Source organism: Lacerta agilis, chromosome 2, assembly GCF_009819535.1.
Source record: "Lacerta agilis isolate rLacAgi1 chromosome 2, rLacAgi1.pri, whole genome shotgun sequence".
NCBI lineage: Eukaryota > Metazoa > Chordata > Lepidosauria > Squamata > Lacertidae > Lacerta > Lacerta agilis.
Window position 1 is genome coordinate 46804367 of NC_046313.1, and position 18286 is coordinate 46822652.

The 18286-nt window shown below is 42.4% G+C and overlaps 1 protein-coding gene across 5 annotated transcripts in view; it reads right to left on the bottom strand.

The window, feature by feature from the left end:
• Window positions 1-17338, bottom strand: part of HTR4 (5-hydroxytryptamine receptor 4) — a 155381-nt gene extending 138043 nt beyond the window's left edge. For 2 of the 5 annotated variants that reach the window (XM_033139882.1, XM_033139883.1), the window contains exon 1: window positions 17105-17338. The gene's annotated coding sequence lies outside the window, so the exon portion shown is untranslated. Of the gene's footprint in view, window positions 1-5856; window positions 6364-17104 lie in introns of those variants that run through there. The other 3 variants (XM_033139881.1, XM_033139878.1, XM_033139879.1) reach the window with 3 other exon arrangements.
• Window positions 17339-18286: the final 948 nt, after the last annotated feature.

The window sequence follows — 18286 nt, forward strand, 5'->3', positions numbered from 1 at the left end:
TAAATAAAAGTACCATAAAACTGCCGGAAAGTCAGTAATTCTTATCGAGGCTTGCTTGCCTGCCTAAGATCATTACATTTTTTTTATTTCATTCATCTTTTTTAATGTATGGTTTTGCAAACAATGAACCCTGAAATGTCACAAACAAGCAATTATTTTAACTGTGAACAACCTGATTTTAAATCCATAAATAAAAATACCGTGAATTGATATGTAATTCTAATTATTGTTTTGCACATGCCTTTCAGAACTGCTTAAATCTAATGACCAGTGATCCTTCTCACATCAGCAATCTGATTACAAGCTAGTTAACCTGTTTTTTAAAAGTTTTTAAAAGCCTCTCTCACAAATGAGTATAACTGTGAGGCAGCAGAGGTTTAAGATCAGAGTTTTCCTTCTCCCATATGGGCTCTCAATTCCCTCTACAGCTAGTGCAGAAACTGCCTTCTTGACCATTGGGCCCACTATTGGTCTCGTCTGCTCAATCTGCTGGAGCCTGTCTTCACATGCAGGGGAAATGCCTAGATCACCAAGAGTTTTAACCCATCAGCTACCCTCACCTGGTTTAGCCAGCCAGTTGAAGCCATTCCTGGGGTGTGGTCGCTGTTGCATGCTGACAGCTTCTAGGAGCCACAGGTGAGAAGTGAGTGCAGGGTGGGGACCAAAAGTGAACAAACTACCCCAGAAGGAGCATGACATGTCCTCCACCAGAGGTACTACTCCTCCCTGAACCCCAATAAATAAATAAATAAATAAACAATACCATGAATCTAGAACCCATACCATAAAAATATTAATGCATTCACATATTCTCTATAACCCACACACACACAAACCGAGCCAATTTCCCTTCAGAGACTGCCCAATATGAACCATTAACCTTACCACATAAATCTCAGGGGAGGAACAGGGTTAACCTCTTTTTGGTACAACTGCTATTAAATTTACATCACAATATATAACAGTGCAAATGCCATGTGGGCATACTAGGAATTGCTTGAAGTATCCATTAGGGGTACTTCCTTTATCCTCTTTCTAAACGGCTTAAGAGTTAGAACAGTGATATAAATAGTAAGCTTGGTAACATATATTTTGCACTCATCTTTACTGACTTCATCAATATCCATGTACTCATCTACTGGATAACTCCCCCCGGCCTTAATAATATGACATCATTATACTTGCATATGTTTGCATTCTGTGTAGGTAAAAACCCAAAATTAAGCAAACGGGCTTGCTCAAGGAAAGAGACAGACTCCAGATTCCTGTCTGTTTCCTTGTCTCTTGTTTTAATTATGGCCCTAGTAATTGCTGGTGTTTTATTTCATTACATGTAAACAGGACTGTTGACACTGAAAGGTAATTTTTAACATAAGCCATAACAGAGATGAAGGAAGAGGAGAAATGATACCATGAGAAAATGCACCAGATCTGTGCTGTAGAGGTCATAGCCTTTCTATACACAGCAGTTCACATTTTTTGGTCACAAGCACAACAAGAATGCTTTATGCCTCAGGGTTTATTGGGTACATGAACAGTATATTCAGGACATCAACAGTGTAACAAAAACCTTATGAAACCTCTATGAACATTTTTGTACTACTGAGAAAGACAGTACTAAAAGATGGTTACTGGTCATTTTTCAGACCAATTTTTCAGAATGATTGATCTCTCTTGCTGTTACACATACTTTGTTCCCATGGAAACTGAAGCCCTTGTGCACTACACATTTAAAGCAGTACCATACCACTTTAAATATCCATTACTTTCTCCCAAAGAATCCTGGGAAGTAAGGTTTGTTAAGAGTGCCCAGAGTTGTCCCACCACAGAACTACAATTCCCAGAGTTTCATGGTTAGGCCTGTAATTTCAATATGGGCTATGCAAAATTATTCCAGTGAAGGAAAAACCTCAAAGAAAATTGAAACATGCAATAACTGTCTTAAACCAGGATTGTATCTTATCATTGTGGCCCTTAATTGTGATGCATCATAGACCCAATTCTCACCTACCCTACAATTTAAATGCAGCAGCATGGGGCGTTCCATGCTGTTGATGCCTGAACTGCCAATACTATACCTGCCCAAATACTAGGAATTAATCCTCTAGTTCACAACAGGTGAACTAAAACATTAAAGGGAGAGACCCTGATTTCCAGGAACATCTAGGAAAACAGCCACCAAAACAAACCCCTTCAGAGAGTTCTGCATATAAAAATGATGAAGAGAACATGCTTCCTCCATCCCATGCTCCTGAGAACTTCCCCTTCCCCAAATCCTCAGAGACAGAGGATTCCACCACAGAGTCAGCTTTAGCTCATTCACTGCCAGAATAGACCCAGAAGCTACAGAAGACATACCAATTTCAACAGAGTGAATATCTCATATTCAAGAGCATTGCCACCAAAAGGTGCTCTCTTCCATGGCAGGCAATACTTCAGAACAATGTTGTTGGATTCCGATTAATGCTGTCCCAGGTTCTGATGTTAATCTTATACAACAGCAATAGTTGCATCTGAGAGCATGAAGATGTCTTCCCCTGCCAGCCAAACTGAGCAACCTACACTTCCAGGTACTCCAACCATCTACTATTCAGCACACTTCAATCACAACCCAAATGCCATTTCTGATTTAAGAATGCATTAATCTTCTCCACAACCTGTGCTGAACCTGCGGGAGCTGACAATACATACAGGCTATCCAGGCAATGCTCCTCTGCTCAACCAGTAATTTCATTACACCGAATTCTCTGGACAGGACAGCAACCCCTTATTTCCCCCTTAATTCAACCCCTTAATTCGAAAGCCAGCCTAGTTTTCTCCCTCACATCTTAGCTATCCTGTGTGCTATGATGACTTTATCCAATATGCAGGGTTTTTTGAAGCATGTACTACTTCCAGACCTTCAGTTCTATTATAGTACTTTCCCCAACAAGAGAGTTTTAATGATTTGTCCATCATAACAGCAAGTGTGACTTCTCCACTTTCCCATTTCCATTTTTTTCTTCCTCTAGCACATATTATCTCAATGAAAGTGAATGAACCATCAACAATCAGGACAGAAGTACAAATGGATACTGTGTTTTCCTGAAGGCACCTGATACCTTATGAGCCTATGAAGCAATTGCATTCTTAAGAAGATGGCAGTGTCCTTTTAAGACTGTTTATATATTACATGCTAGTAAATCCAATTAGACAACAACCCTGGGGTATTTTGAGCTACATACAGGATTGGAATGCAAGTTTTGTTTTGCTATTAACATCAGTAGCATACTGTATACCTTCTTTAAGAAAACCACACATTTTGTACTGAGAACAGGTATCTGCTGGAGGTAACTACGCATTACAATGCACTCCCATGTCCTTCTCAGTTTCACAGTACCAGGGAAATAGTTCAGCAACTTTGCACTTATAGTTTAACAACTAACAAAAGTGATCTGAAGGAAAATGGGGCATACCTTAAAATATGATTGATTTAATTTATTGGCTGCTTTTCAGCAGAAGCCTTCAAAGCTTTTTTCAAGTAATGAAATCATAACACACAAACATAACAAGCAACTACAGTGAGGGGGGGAAGTATTTGATCCCCTGCTAAATTTTGCCCGTTTGCCCTCTGACGAAGAAATGACCAGTCCATTGTTTTAATGGTAGGTTTATTGTAGGTGTGAGACACAGAATAACAACAGGAAATACCCCAGAAACCCAGAAGACAAAAGTCCTGCTGTTGTTCTGTCTCTCACAGCTACAATAAAGCTACCATTAAAATTATGGACTGGTCATTTCTTCATCAGAGGATAAACGGGCAAATTTAGCAGGGGATCAAATACTTTCCCCCCTCACTGTAAGTTCAAAACCAGATAAACATTCCAACATGGTGTATTGATGTAGATATTTCTTCAAAATACCAATTTGTTCAAAATATGTCAGTTTCCCTCCCAGCTGAGGAGACTAAGAGACATGTCAAGAAGACCCTGGTTTGAAACTCACCTCAACCATGAATTCACTAGGCGGACTTGGGCAAACCACTTTCCCTCTCTCAGCCCTCCCCAGCTGTAATATGGTAGATAATATTTTCTCACCTTACAGGGTCATAAGGATTACAACAAGATAATGATTTGTATAGCACTTTCAATTGTTCAAAGCGCTTCACATGCATTAACTATATCTACCACCATGTTTTGTTGCTGCTGCTGTAATGAAAGATTGTGGTTTCCACTCCACCTCCCAAAACACACACACACACACACACACACACAGAGAGAGAGAGAGAGAGAGAGAGAGAGAGAGAGAGAGAGAGAGAAGCAAGCTTGCCCCATACTGTGAGACCTGACAACAGACTAGAAGATTACCTTGGTAACCAATGATTTTGCTCTGGCATAGCATTTTTCATCTCAAACTTAAGTCAGAGGCGCTATAAATGTTTACTTCCTTTAGGACTAGCATTGTCCTAAATCTGGATTTCTTAGTCTGCCCTGGTTAGTATTCAACAGCTGTGTCCCACTGGACCGAGGATAGCAAGCCTCTCTCAGGTGCAGACACACATTTCTGAGTTGACAGCCAGGGCCCACGTGCCAGTTTTGGTTTTGCTCAGGAAACAAAAGGGAGTGGAGCAACAACTGCACAAGAATAAAAAGGTTTCATCACATACCACTATCTATTTAAAATATTTTCATACCACTTTTCATCTATAAAGGAAATACCAAAGCAGTGTACATCTCACACAGCAATGCTCAATAATAATAATTTTAAATATCAATAGTGATCAGCAAAAACATTACAGTAATTAATGACACTGGGGACTGGTACCAACAGTCATGGATACTCTTAAGGTAACAGGTATGCCTTCAATTTATGACAGAAACCCATGGCCAGTGCCCACCTGGTATCAACAAGGAAAGCACTCCACAATGGAGAAGGCCCTCTTCTGGACTCTCATCCAATGAGCTGTAGGTTGTGGCACAGTCAAGAGGGCCTCATCCACAGAGCATAGCAACCTAAGCAGTCTATACAGGAGAAGGCAGCCCCTCTGATATCCTAGTTCCAATCTGCTTAAGGCTTCATAGACCAGAACTAGCACATTAAACTTGGTTCAGTAGCTAGCCAACAGCCTTTGCAGTTCCTTCAGCACAGATGACATGTGCACACAGTAGGAAATCCCACTAAAGGAACCAAGTCTCTGTATTATGCATATTTCTCCATCCAGGCAAGCAAAAGGTATTATCACAGTTCAATTACCGGTATGTGTTGTAGTCAGGCATAAACAGTCCAGGAGGGCATGAAGCAGGACCAATGATGGTTATGGCCTGGGGAGAGTCCCGAGGTACCTCAACCCTGCACTAGAATATACCAAAATACACTATGTCTCCAGCACTCCATGCATCAACATTGGTGACCACATGGGAATGCCAACAACTAACCAAATTTCAATGCAAGTGCTACCCAAGGACTAGATCCAAGGGCAAGATGAACATTAGTTCACCCATTTAGCACCTGTGTTTTTGATATATCCCAAAATACTGTTTCAAAACTGGATTTCATGTGAAAATTCTCAAAATAATGTATCTTAACATTTAAGTGATTGAAAATTGTCTAATGGAAAAACACAGTCATGTCATGAAATTTTAACTGACTGGAGAGACTAAACGGAAAGCATAAAGATGTCAAATAAGATTTTCGATCCTATTAAGATGAAATTCTCAGCGACACTAAAAACATACAAAACCCCCTCTTTTTAGAATATGGAAGTATCCCTCCTACAGCACTAGTAAAAATAAACTGAATTTGCTTAGTGTGTCCCAGAGGAAAGCAAGATAGAGTTGAACGTCCTAAGCCTGTACGAACGCGATGCAAATTACCTACCTTGCTTAGGGGTATCATCTAGCAAAGTGCTGCTTATGCATGAACTTCAGCAGGAGGGTGTAAGGAGTTTAGTACAGTCACTGAAGGCTGATGAATAAAGGACCAAAGCTGGTATTGCTGCAGCAATGTGCTTCCTGTCAGCTAGCTTTCTTCTCTCTCACTATAGTGCACAAGCAGTTAAATACTGGCACCAACTTGAAATTAGTTTATTGCTCTTCTCAATGTTCCCTTTGTCTAACTGTGTGCACAGCATGTAGCCAGAGGGCACCAGAACAGCATCAAGCAGCTGTGCTGCGAAGCTATTCTTACCTTGGATTTAATTGGTTGTTTGCCTCCAATCAGCTGCAAAACCTGAGCAATCTGCGATTCTCTATCTATTGAGACCTCATAAAATGTCAAGCAAAGAAATGGGAGGGGGGGATTGAGCAAGCAGTGCCCAGCCATTAGGGGCATCCACACAGAAAACAAAGCCTCTGAGAGTCAAAGTAAACAAAGGATGCTCAAGCTGTACTGGAATCTCCAGGCATCCTTGCATACATTCATTAATTTAAAGGCTGAGCATATACAGTACTTCTGAGAAGATAGGTACAGTAGAGATGTTAGGGTGCAGAAGCACCTAGGCCACATGGGAACTGTGCTCTAGTGCAGCTTCTGTCCAGTCATACTTAAAACCATATTCTTCCAGGTTCCACTTGGTCCAAAGATCTTTAACAAAAATAATTGTCAAGCTATTGCTTTTACAAAAGCTGAAGAAGACACACATAGTTTTCAATCAATGCCGATTTCAAATATTTCTTAAAACCTGAGCAAATGAATATGGTTCTAAATGTAGCACAAATGTTGCCATAAACAGTCAAGAGACTCTGGGACTTAGCACATGTTGCTGGCCTTTGATCTGTTTTGCCACCATGTCTGTTACCCACCAAGTCAGAGGAACTACCTCATTCAAGTACGAGGGCATATAATTTACATGACTCATTCAGTATCAAAAAGTCATCTCCCTACTTTGCTTTCCCTTCTATATATAATGCAGGTCTAGACAGCAAACATTAAGATCATGGAAAAGATGGGAAACAAATGAATATTTTCTGACTATTCCATCTCCCTTGTTAAGCCTGATTAATGTCACACTGCAGATATCCAGCCACCACTCTTAAAGTTCTCTCTTCTGGGCAGACAACAGTCTTCTAGATTTGGCTTCCAGGAGCAGCATCTAGGAGCACATTATCACATCTCAATCTTCATGGCACTAAACTTACGTCAATTACAGGTCATTTGCTGTTCATTTTTAATCCCTTGAGATAATAAAATGTCAAAGAATTTCACATGAGTGGGATGGTGCCTGACAAATGCTTCACATTATTGAAACAAAGGTTTTAGGAATGAAGAACTTTCCACAGATTCAGATGATTTCTGTACATTTCTCCACAGAAAATACAGCTGCTGCTCAGACAGAAGCTGTGACTTCGGCAGAATTAAAGGACTAATTTTTCATAGGGGAACAGTTAGGGCCAGAGGTGTTATCCTCTGAGAGCAATGGGGGCGTTGTGACATCCTGGTGTCACATGTACGAGAACCATGTATCTCTTGCTAAGCCAGACAGAAGTTTCCCAGGCTTTGAGATGGAGATGCCAGGGGAACATTTAGGGGACTAACCTAGTCTCCCTAGTCCAATGATCACATGCTACTGGCTAGCAGCAATAATGAAAATGCATCAGTGTTAAGAACCTAATACTTTATGTTTAACAGTAGCATTTATAGTTACAGGTAGGTAGCCGTGTTGGTCTGCCATAGTCAAAACAAAATAATAAAAATTCTTTCCAGTAGCACCTTAGAGACCAACCAAGTTTGTTCTTGGTATGAGCTTTCGTGTGCATGCACACTTCTTCAGATAGTAGCATTTATAGGTACTGTAGTGTTGGCCCCAGAGTATGGATTGCATGTGTTTGCAGAATGTGAAAGATTATCCTCATGGTATATGAGTGGTTTTCCTCTACTATATTGTAGATGCTTAACTCCTAACACGCTTAACACGCTTAATTTTAACTCCTAACACGCTGGGGTTTCTGACCATACCCTGACTTAGGGCAGATCCATTACACACCCCAAAGTCAGTGAATAAAAGCACACATCTGTCAGCTTCCTGAAGTTGCTCACCACACCTTTAACTCTTCCAAAGCAAGCTTTTTTTTTTGTTTTACATCCCAAATGCAGCATGGAGCATGCTCAAGTTCACCTCTCCTACACTGCCAAGTTTCAAGTTTCTCATTATAATGGAATAATGCAATCCAGGTGACTCACCCTTAACACAGAGTCATAACAGGGGCCCTATAATTTTCAGTTCCTCTCTGAACTGTTTAGCCAATTAGAATGGGTGGGTACATGTCAAATTGTTATCTCCACTTAGCTGCAAGGTAACTAGGATGAACCTCTGTCCATGTTGTATGCAAGCCAAACATTCCTGGAAAGACTTTTCACCCTTCCATGCAAAACTTTGCACCTTTAAGCTTTTATGAACTCTTGCAGCCCCTCTTCTTCAGGAGATCTTCTAAAACAGGTATGGGGGGGGAATTTGGGGCCGTCCAGATGATGCTGGACTAAAACCATCATCAACCCCCAGCCAGCAGAGCCAATTAGCAGAGAGGATGGGAGCTGTAGTACAACAACATCTGTGGACCCAAAGGTTCCCAAAAGCAACCATTTCATAGCAACTGAACAAAACACAAAGTACAGGAATTACCATTCTTTCACACATGTACATGAACTTTCAGTGCTCAAAGAGATTCTGTCTTTGAGGGGAAAGTTAAGTATTTAATTATGTGATTGGTCTTGGTTATACTTGAAATGCTCACAGAGCATTTGATTCAAAATCCACCTAGCCTCATATGCCCACCATGCTCCCATAACCAAAGAATTTAGGACAATTTAAACTAGTTTTAGCAAGCTCTACAGAATATCTTTTTGTTACAGATGTTGTATCATAGATTCCAATTTATGCAAAGCCAAAAGCAAGAAACCTAAAATAATGGCACTGTCAAGACACAAGCAACTACCAGAAAACCCCATTCCTGCGGTATCATGAAACCACATGCGTCAGAACCCCCTTAAGGTTTTTATGATAAGAACCACAGCGGCAGTAAAAACAGCTTTTGATTCAGGACACTTCAATAAGCATTTACTCTAACATTTAACATTTATCGAATCCATATGAAATCTAACTGGGCTGTTTCATGCTACTGCATGAAGGAAGCCAAAATTGATCATTATAATGCCCGCTCAATAAACCTTCTCCACAAATGTCAAAGCAATTTGCTGTCCAAGAAAAAGGCTGAACATGCAAACATTTCCAGGCATACAGCCCTTGCAGCTTCAGTCTCCTCTTCCCACAACATGTTGTTTTTGTTTTTTTACTTAGAGACATAGGGACAATCCTGGGCTTTGACTTAGAAACATGAGTTTAACATTGTTGCTTGCTTATAGATCTAACTGCAATACTGTGCAAGTCGCATATCCAGCTTCAGTTGCATATCTGCTAAAGAATATATGTGTCCTATATCCTGTATAAACAATTAAGGATATAATCCTAATCATGTCTACTCAAAAGTAAATTCCACTGAATTCAACAGGCTTACTCCAAGGTAACTGGGGTTAGGACTGCAACCTATACCAGGCCCATCACCAACCTAAAAGTAGGGGAAGGGACCTAAAAAGTAGGGAGGGAGTTTATCCCAAGATGAATATTGAAGTTTTATTTATATTCACTGAGGCTATATTGATGGTAATAATGGTAATACTGAACATTATGGTTTACCTGCACAGACCCTGCAGCAGCAGTAGGCCAGGCCACATGAGTAGGATTTCTGGGGTTGCCAGAGTACAACACAATCCTCCTCCATTTCCCTCTATTCTTCATCTCTTTATTTTCACCCATCCATGCCTTGCCAGGTTTACTTCCCATGTCTCTTCCTTAGCCCCTTAGCCCCATTCACTTCCTTGTTGCCTCCATTTCACCCTTCCTTTTTATCTTTCAATCCTCATTCTTCTCTCCATCCTTCACTTTCTCTTCTTTCTGCCCTTCTCCATCTCTCCGATAAAAAGTGCAGGGTCCAGGTCAGTTTGCACCTCAAGGTTTTAACTAGCAAAGAGGAGATATAAGTCAACTTCTTGATAGATCTCTTGACCCATGTGTGGTTTAAGTTTTGAGTTTCAGCATGGGTGAAATAAGCCCCACACCTGGAATCTGAAATATATATATATTGAGGGCCAGTACTTTTTAAAAAACAAAAACCCTGGTGCTAGTACCTAGGAGTTTAATTTCCCTACCCCACCCCTCCATGTTTTAAGACTATAAATCTTAAACCCACTGTCCCAGGAGTAAGCCCAACATGTATCCTAGTAATGCAAGGAATTTTGTTGTATGCTTCAAATATGCACCAGAAACATTGTGGCACACATTAAGATTCTGCAGTGCTGAACTGTTTAATAGGCATCCCCTCCTTACCTCAACACCTAATCACAGTGCAAGCTGAGTGCTGATTACATTTTCCATTATTTTCAATAATTGTTCACCTAATTATATAAAACTGGCTTAGCCTAATTTGTCTTCTTTCAAATTAATTTGCTTTTCGGTGTACATTAGTGGATGCGTCTCCCACTGTTACTCGTGTGTCTGCAACCACTTTTATTCATTTAGGGCTATTTTCTCTTTTAAAATGAAATTATTTGGTATAACAATAAGGCTAATAGAATTGGAGAATGTGAACAAATCAGAACCAGCTGCTTTGGGGGGAAAGCAATCTAATCCAGGTTTCCCCTCTTCCTTCACCAAGGGGTCTTTCCATGGGCCTAGCCAAGGGGGGCAGGGAGGGCAGCTGCCCCCCTAAGTAAATAATAAAGAAGACTTAAACTGAGGCTCTCTCCCTGCCCCCCCTACACACACACATAAATCCTGGGTCTATCCTAGGTTACAAAGTGTCTTCTAGAATGGACAAAAAATGTAGTTCTGGCAGTTTCCATTATTTTCTCTCCCCCACAAATGCAAAATGTTATACTGTATCCCATTGCTGATCCACAAACATGTTCTTGAATATAATCATTTCCATTAGTTGCTTCTAAAATAAAACTAGGTATAATTCCATATGATGAGTTTCCCTTCACCAAGTTACTGTGAAACTAAAATAAAATCTGCTTTAATCAGGCTTTCTACCCGAATCAGGATTTTTTTTTTTTAAACCAACAGGCATCCAGCAACCTAGAGACTTTTAAGCATGCGTCCCTAACTCTGGAATCTAAAACCAGAGACAAATCACCATAAAATGCAATATGAAGAGGGAAAGCAAGAGTGTGGTTTTGTTTTCTTAAATTTGTATCCCCCTCCTGCTTTTCCTTAAAAAGGGGGGGGCATTTTAGATCCATAGTAAGTATGTGCGGTAGGCTTGGCTACCAGTAGTGACTTGCCCAAGGCCATTCAATAAAATCATGGTCAAGGTAAGGGATTTCAACCACAGCAAGCAAGCATTATTCATGTAGGTTGGAATTATATTTCAGACCAGTTACCAAAATAGATTCTGAGAAAAGACAGGATCCGAATATTTGATGAATATCGAAAACAATGAGATTAGAGCGATTGGAGTGGGGAGTAAGAATGTTGTCACAAACCATAGCTACACCTCATGGCACCATTAGAAGCGGCACAATGTTGCTGAGTTGTAGAACTGTAGGGGAGGATTTCCAGCAGCAGCAGCAGCAAGGTGGCTGGACTAGCTCACCTGGAAGTCTCTTCCAACTTAGATTCTAAAACGGAAACTTCCAAAGTTTGAGATTCAAGTTCCTTAGTACCCGAGCCAAAACCTCATTGAATTTCAGCTCGGTTCCTAAATAACTTTGGCCCATTCCAAGCTGGCCCACTGCCTTCCCCTTCCTCCAATACTTATGAAGTGGTGCACAAATCCTCAATCCTTACTAAGGACCTGGAAGCCCTGGTAAACCACAATTCCAAACAAACATCCAATGATTCTTTGCACTGGGTACTTTCTGTGGGTAAAACTTTGGGGTCTACTGAAGGGCAGTGCAGCAGCCTCATACACATATGTATAGTTTCTGCAACTGCTATTGTAAGGTAAATTGTGGGGATGGATGCTTGCAAGTAGGGGAGGAGAGGGGACACTGTATGGAAGTTCAGGTGGCATAGTGGAAGTCTTGCAAGGAAGCACTTCCATTCCACCCCCCAAAAAAACCCCACAGAAAAAGCCCTATTTCCACCAACAACAACAACCTGGAAAAAAATGTATGAAAAGCTCAGAAATAATAAGTAGATTTGAAATTGAAAGGAAAGGGGAAACTCCTATTCCCAGTAGTATAGTTATTTCATAAAGTTATGAAAACCAGGATTTATATTGTGTATGCACACAAACATTCTCACACTGAAAACTCCATAAAGAAATTACAATGTAAACAACTATTTAATCCAACACCCAGTAAAACATTTTAAAAATTGCTTCCCTTTTTCTACCAAACGTCATGGCAACAATCTCACTATAAGACTATCCAGAGAGAGAGAGAGAGAGAGAGAGAGAGAGAGAGAGAGAGAATATGGTTTTCCTTTCGGGAGAAAACACCAAGGGTGCGTAGAACTAACTGGTATTTTCACCTTGAAAAATGCTGTGTACAATATTAGCCAACAGCTGCCTAGGTCCAGCACTAAGATGTTTTACAATTTGTACTCCCATCTTGTCCTTTGGTATTTCACAGCTTCCTGCAGAATGCAAAGCTTTTTATATTAGAGACTAACTCCAACCAGCTTTCCCATCAGAGATGCAACTACAGCCAATTCCATGAAGGAGCTTTGGAGCCTTTCCATCTGCCCCAGGAACCTTACCAAGAAAAACGGCCTCCATATTTCCCAAGGAGCAAGAGTCACTGTTATCCCAGCCATTGCCAAATGGTGAGCCACACCTTTGCCTTATGGATAACCTGCAGAAATTTCTAGCAGTGAACACAGGAGGTGAAAGACAGTAGTAAGTAATCAAGTAAACAGAAGGTGAAGCTGCTACTTCTGAACAAACACACAAACACACTCCACATATGAAACACTAAGTACCTGTGCTGCTGTTAGCTATTTTAAATTCTTTTAAATTTTGTGTTTTAAATTTGTAACCTTAGGTTGAAAGGAGGGTAATAAATAACAGTAACAGTAACACATAAGATGAGATACAGCCCTCTCTGGCTCACTCACAAACCAGAGGACGTAGAGAGTTTTAAATAACTTTGTTTCTAAAGCAAGTGGCATCATATGCTCCAAGGGGGTTTCTTCTACCTTTCCAGTGGACCTAGTTTGGGTACCAAGGCCTAAAGAGATGAGGAGGGGTTTATCTAATGTTGGCTACAGAACAGCAGCTGCAATACCCAGGCATTCGATTTTTTTCAGTGACTCGGAGTTGCAGGAGGATTATTTAAGATGCCTCCGAAGAAAGATACAATTAAGACTTTCCAGATTTTTCCCCCAGTGCTCCAATAATTCAAACTCTAATGAAAGATCCATTAGCAGAATACACTTTCACTGCTCAATCTCCAGACAGGCTGCATTCACAGAGTGTTCTCCATTAACTACTCATGTGCCTAGGAAGTGCCACAGGAAGCTGCCTTATTTCAAGTCAGGCCACTGGCTTTTCTAGCTTACGACGGGGTGAGCTCCCGTTGCTCGGTCCCAGCTCCGGTCAACCTAGCAGCTTGAAAGCACATCAAAAGTGAAAGTAGATAAATAGGTACCACTCTGCACGGGAAGGTAAAAGGCATTTCCGTGTGCTGCTCTGGTTCGCCAGAAGCGGCTTTGTCATGCTGGCCACATGACCCAGAAGCTGTACGCCGGCTCCCTCGGCCAGTAACGCGAGATGAGCGCCGCAGCCCCAGAGTTGGACACAACTAGACCTAATGGTCAGGGGTCCCTTTACCTTTTTATTGTCCACACTGACTCTGAGCTAATAGCATAGTAAACTAGTGTCACTTTTAAGTTGACTTTCTCTGTGGTTATTTTTCACTGGGGAAAAAAAATCAAATGAGCAGAGGTATTAATTCAATAACTGGCCAAACCTGAAGAAGCATAAGTGGACTCACAAAATTGTGAGGACAGATATTCCTTGCTGATTCATTACAAGCCACCATGGTGCTTATCTTTGTACTAGCTTCAAATCTTTGTGCCTTCCTTGCCTTTTCTCCCAACAATTCTACATCCCATGCTATCACAAAAAGTCAGCCTATTTTTTTTATCTGACTCTTTGCATGAGTGTACATTGGTGCACTGACTTGGGAACCATGGGGTCTGAGTTCAAACCTCTCAATTCAGCCACAAGTTCGGGGGATAGCCTTAGTTAAATTACCCTGGGCTTCAGTGAACGCAGTCTATAAAATGGAATCAATAGTGACGTAACTACAGAGGTTTATTTATTTATCACGTTTGCATCCTATTGCTTAGTTATGGTGTGTGAGGAAAACTGTACAACTTTTGGATTCTTCAGACATGCAAACCATGAGGGAGGGAAGCAAGTTTTCCTGCCAGCAAGCTAAAAGAACTACTGAGTATACCCCTTGAGTCATAGAAAAATCCTATGCAGTGAAGGAACAGTGTTTTATATTAATTCAGCAGCTACTTAAAGAGCAGACAGTCAGATAAAACAGCAGCTAAAGTCCTATGATCTAACTATGTGCTGATTTGAGTATTAAGCTGGAAGTAGTTTGAGGAAAGGCTGTGACACCTTGCTCTTAGATATGCAAGTCTGGAAATTCTGGAGAGATCTACTCATCATTAGCAGTAGCCAAAGAAAATGAAATTGTGATACATAAGATATGTTTAAGCCTTCAAGCATCTACCAATCCACAGGAAATTCAAACAGAGCTCAGCAGAAAATTCCTTCCTGGCACATATCCAGAAATGTTCTTCCAATTCCACTTTTCTCTACTGCTGATTATCAGTTCAGTAGAGAAAAAAGCTGTTTCACTTGTCCAAGCATAATCAAAATGTCAATTAGGTGACAAACCTATACTTACTAATGAGAAATGACCATTGAATTCAATGGATCTTATTGCGGAGTAGACATGCACAGGATCATGCTGTAATGTTGAAAGACCCATTACTATAGGAAAGCATCAATAAAAAGTTAAAAAGTGAGTGCAAATAAACAAAAATTGTTCTTGAAAAAATTAGTAGTTGAATGTGTATGTGTGTAGCTGGACACCTACAATAATGGCATGGTGGAAAAACAAGTCATTTGAATGTGATGTGTGCACCTGGCCTTAAAATAATCCCTTCACTTATGTGACTATATCTATATTCACAGATAACTGGTTACAAAACTACATGTTTAAAAATGCAAATAACTTTTACCGAAAATGATTTGAAATTGCAAAGCAATTTCAAATTACATTAATTCATATTTGCATTTGCTATATGATCCTATAATTGTGCATGCAAAGTATGACAGCTATGGTTCTCAAATCCTGTGGTGGTAAAGTTGCTCCCTTAATAAGTGGAAACCTAAGACTACTTCTTGCCTTGCTGTGTGGTACAGCATATTATTGAATCCAATGTGTTTTATGTTGAATTTTTAAGTTCAGTTCATTTGTGTGCCTTTTCTCACATTCATGAACTGGCTCCTCCTCCCTATATATTATGTACACACACACATACACACACACACTTTTCTGTGCTTAACAGCAAGGCAAAACTGACTGCACTGAGTTATTTACCAGTACTTTGCTGCAGTTTAATCCTAGGTAGCTCCAAGAAACTGCAGCCCTTCTCCATTAGCATACACTGCTCTTTCTTCCATCCATTGTTCTGCCAAGTAAAAAAAAAAACATCTTCCACAATGCTGTGATCCTCAATACCATAAAAGATAAGAAAAGCATACAGGACATGGGAGCAGCAAATGTCAATGGGAAGTTCCCAATTTGGACCTCACTCATTTCAGATTTTTACACCCATTTCTCTTTCATTACCTTCCCATTTCTTTCACTCCATCCCAGTCTTCTCAGTTTCTGCTGGGGGTGGTAGGAGCCCACCTCCCACCCCAGCTTTGTTCCTGCACACCTCCTCCTCTCACTTTCTACCTCTTAAAGGATACTTTTGTGCTTTGTTGCCTATCCTACATCTGTTTGCACCATGCCCAGTATTCAGTAGTACCTGTAGTGAAGTAAGGGCAATACTGTATCATCAAAGCTTTCTAAATTACATCAGACACTATCTATTATCACCTGGGGCAGCCCCTTGCCAATACACAACTTCCTTATAAGTAATTACAGAGCAGAGCAAAGCACTAATCAAACAAAGTTCAACCTCGGGTCCCTCTTTTTCACGTTTCTCTTTACATAACTAACACACACCGTAGATACTGCAGCATCACCTAGTTACTCGTCAGTGTATGCATTTGCACTGGCAGGAAACTTTTGCTTTTGATAGTCATGCCTTTTATTATTCCTTTCGAAGGGAAAAAACCTTTCTAACGTACCGTTACTTCAGAAGATATCTATTACATCGCGGGGGGGGGCACCCCTTGCCAATACAGAACTTCCCTCTATGACCAGGTAAGAAATTATGGAGCAAAACAAAGCAATAATAAAGCAAAGTTCAAAGTTCTGCCACACGTTCCTTTACCTACCTCTAGCACACCGCCTAAACGCTCTAGCATCACCTAGCTATTAATTCGGTGGCCGCATTTGGACGGACAGGAAACTTGTTTTTGACACCCTCTTTCGGACCAAGGTTATATTTCCTCTGATCTGGATTATTTACGTTGGGCTGCTTCCCAGGTATTGTCATATTTTCCAGCAGGAAGGCTGCCTTCTTTTTAAGAGTCCTCTGCTCTAGCAAATTACTTCCAGGCACTATTTGGAGACAGGCTACCCAGAACCACCCGATAGTGCGTGTACGAACATGCCTTCGAAAGACTCTCCGTAACAACTTCCGGGAAACCTATCAGCAGCGTGCAAGCCAATAGGGGATTGTTTTCAGCCCTGCAAACCGGTATTAGTAGACGCAAGAGTGCCTCTGAACATATGCAGAATACCTCATCATCCCTAGGCAGTCTGGCAGAGCCTGTCCTCATGAGGGGGGTGGAGAGGCAACTCTGGCTTACTTTCCTTTTTGGAAAAGAGATTCAGAGATAAAATAAACAAGCGATCGGAAATAAAGCAACTGGGGAGAATGGGACAAGTCGGCGCGCGAGGGGGCAGCCCAGGAGGAGCGAGGTCTCACCATTGCAGGGAGAGCAGCCCGGACGCCCCCACCATGGTCCAGCGGCCCCGCTGCTCACGTGGTCGGCTGCATCTGCTCCGCTGCGGCTCTTCGCGCCTTCGTCTCCTCCGGGTAGAGGCGAAGCGGGCGTCTCGCACGGGGGGAAAGAGCGCGCCGCCTCCACCATTCGCTCCGTCCCGCTTCACTATCCAGCGCTCGGGCGCCGCGGAGAGAAGTCAAAGCCGCTCAGCCGCCGCGGCTGCTGCTGCTATCTAACACTTTGCGCGCCCCTCCGGCGCTTCAGTGAAGTTGCTGTCCTGAGATGAAGAGACCAGAAAGCCCGCGCAGAGCAGACCTTCAAGCTCCTCCACGGGCTGCCTCCTCTCCTCTCTCTCTCTCTCAGGCAGCCGGCTTCTCTCGCTTTCCCTCCAGCTGCCTTTCTTAGGTAGGAAGCGCCGCTGCCTGCTTTGCGCCGGGCCAGTCAGTGGCAGCCAATCAGAGCGGGCTCCCCGCCGGGCGCCTTCCTCCGCTCCAGAGGGGGAAACGGCGGAGGGAGAATAATCCGTGGGGAGCCGCAGAGCAATTCGACCACGAGGGAAACCAGGCGCTTTCCCTGCTTGCGGTCGGTACCCTGCAGTGTTGCGCGCGCGTGCGCGCGCTCTCCCTAGAGGGAAGGAAAAAGCGCCTGTTCGGAAGCCACTCTTCTCTTTATATCACGATGGGGTGGGGTGGGGGGAGCGAGGCAGCTGCCCCACCTGCGGCCCGCGAAAGAGCCCCGTGGTGTTTTCTGCGTTTCCCTTCGCGCTCCTGGAAGCTCGCGGGCGACCGCGCAGCCAAGTCTCGCGGAAGCGTCTCTGCCTCCTCCGCAAGCCGCAGGTAAAACCGTCAGTGGCAACAGGTGCTGCGTGGGAATGCGCGCGCTTTCCGGTCAACCACAGGCACCTGGCCGCCGAGTTCCTCCAACCGGGAGTTGCTTCTCTGCCCCAGGCCTGCGCTTTAATTGGCTGCAGAGCCGGAGGACAGGTAGCAGGAGGGGCTGCTTCTCTCAGCAGCGCGGTACTGCGACCCCAGAGAAAGCGGAACTTTTTCCTGCCATGCAGCCTTTAACACCTCCGAGACCATAAACAGGTGTACCCCCCCCCAAGTAATCCCCAGTGTGTGGAATCTTCAGGACGAGGAAGGACTAAGGAGTGGAGTCCCTAA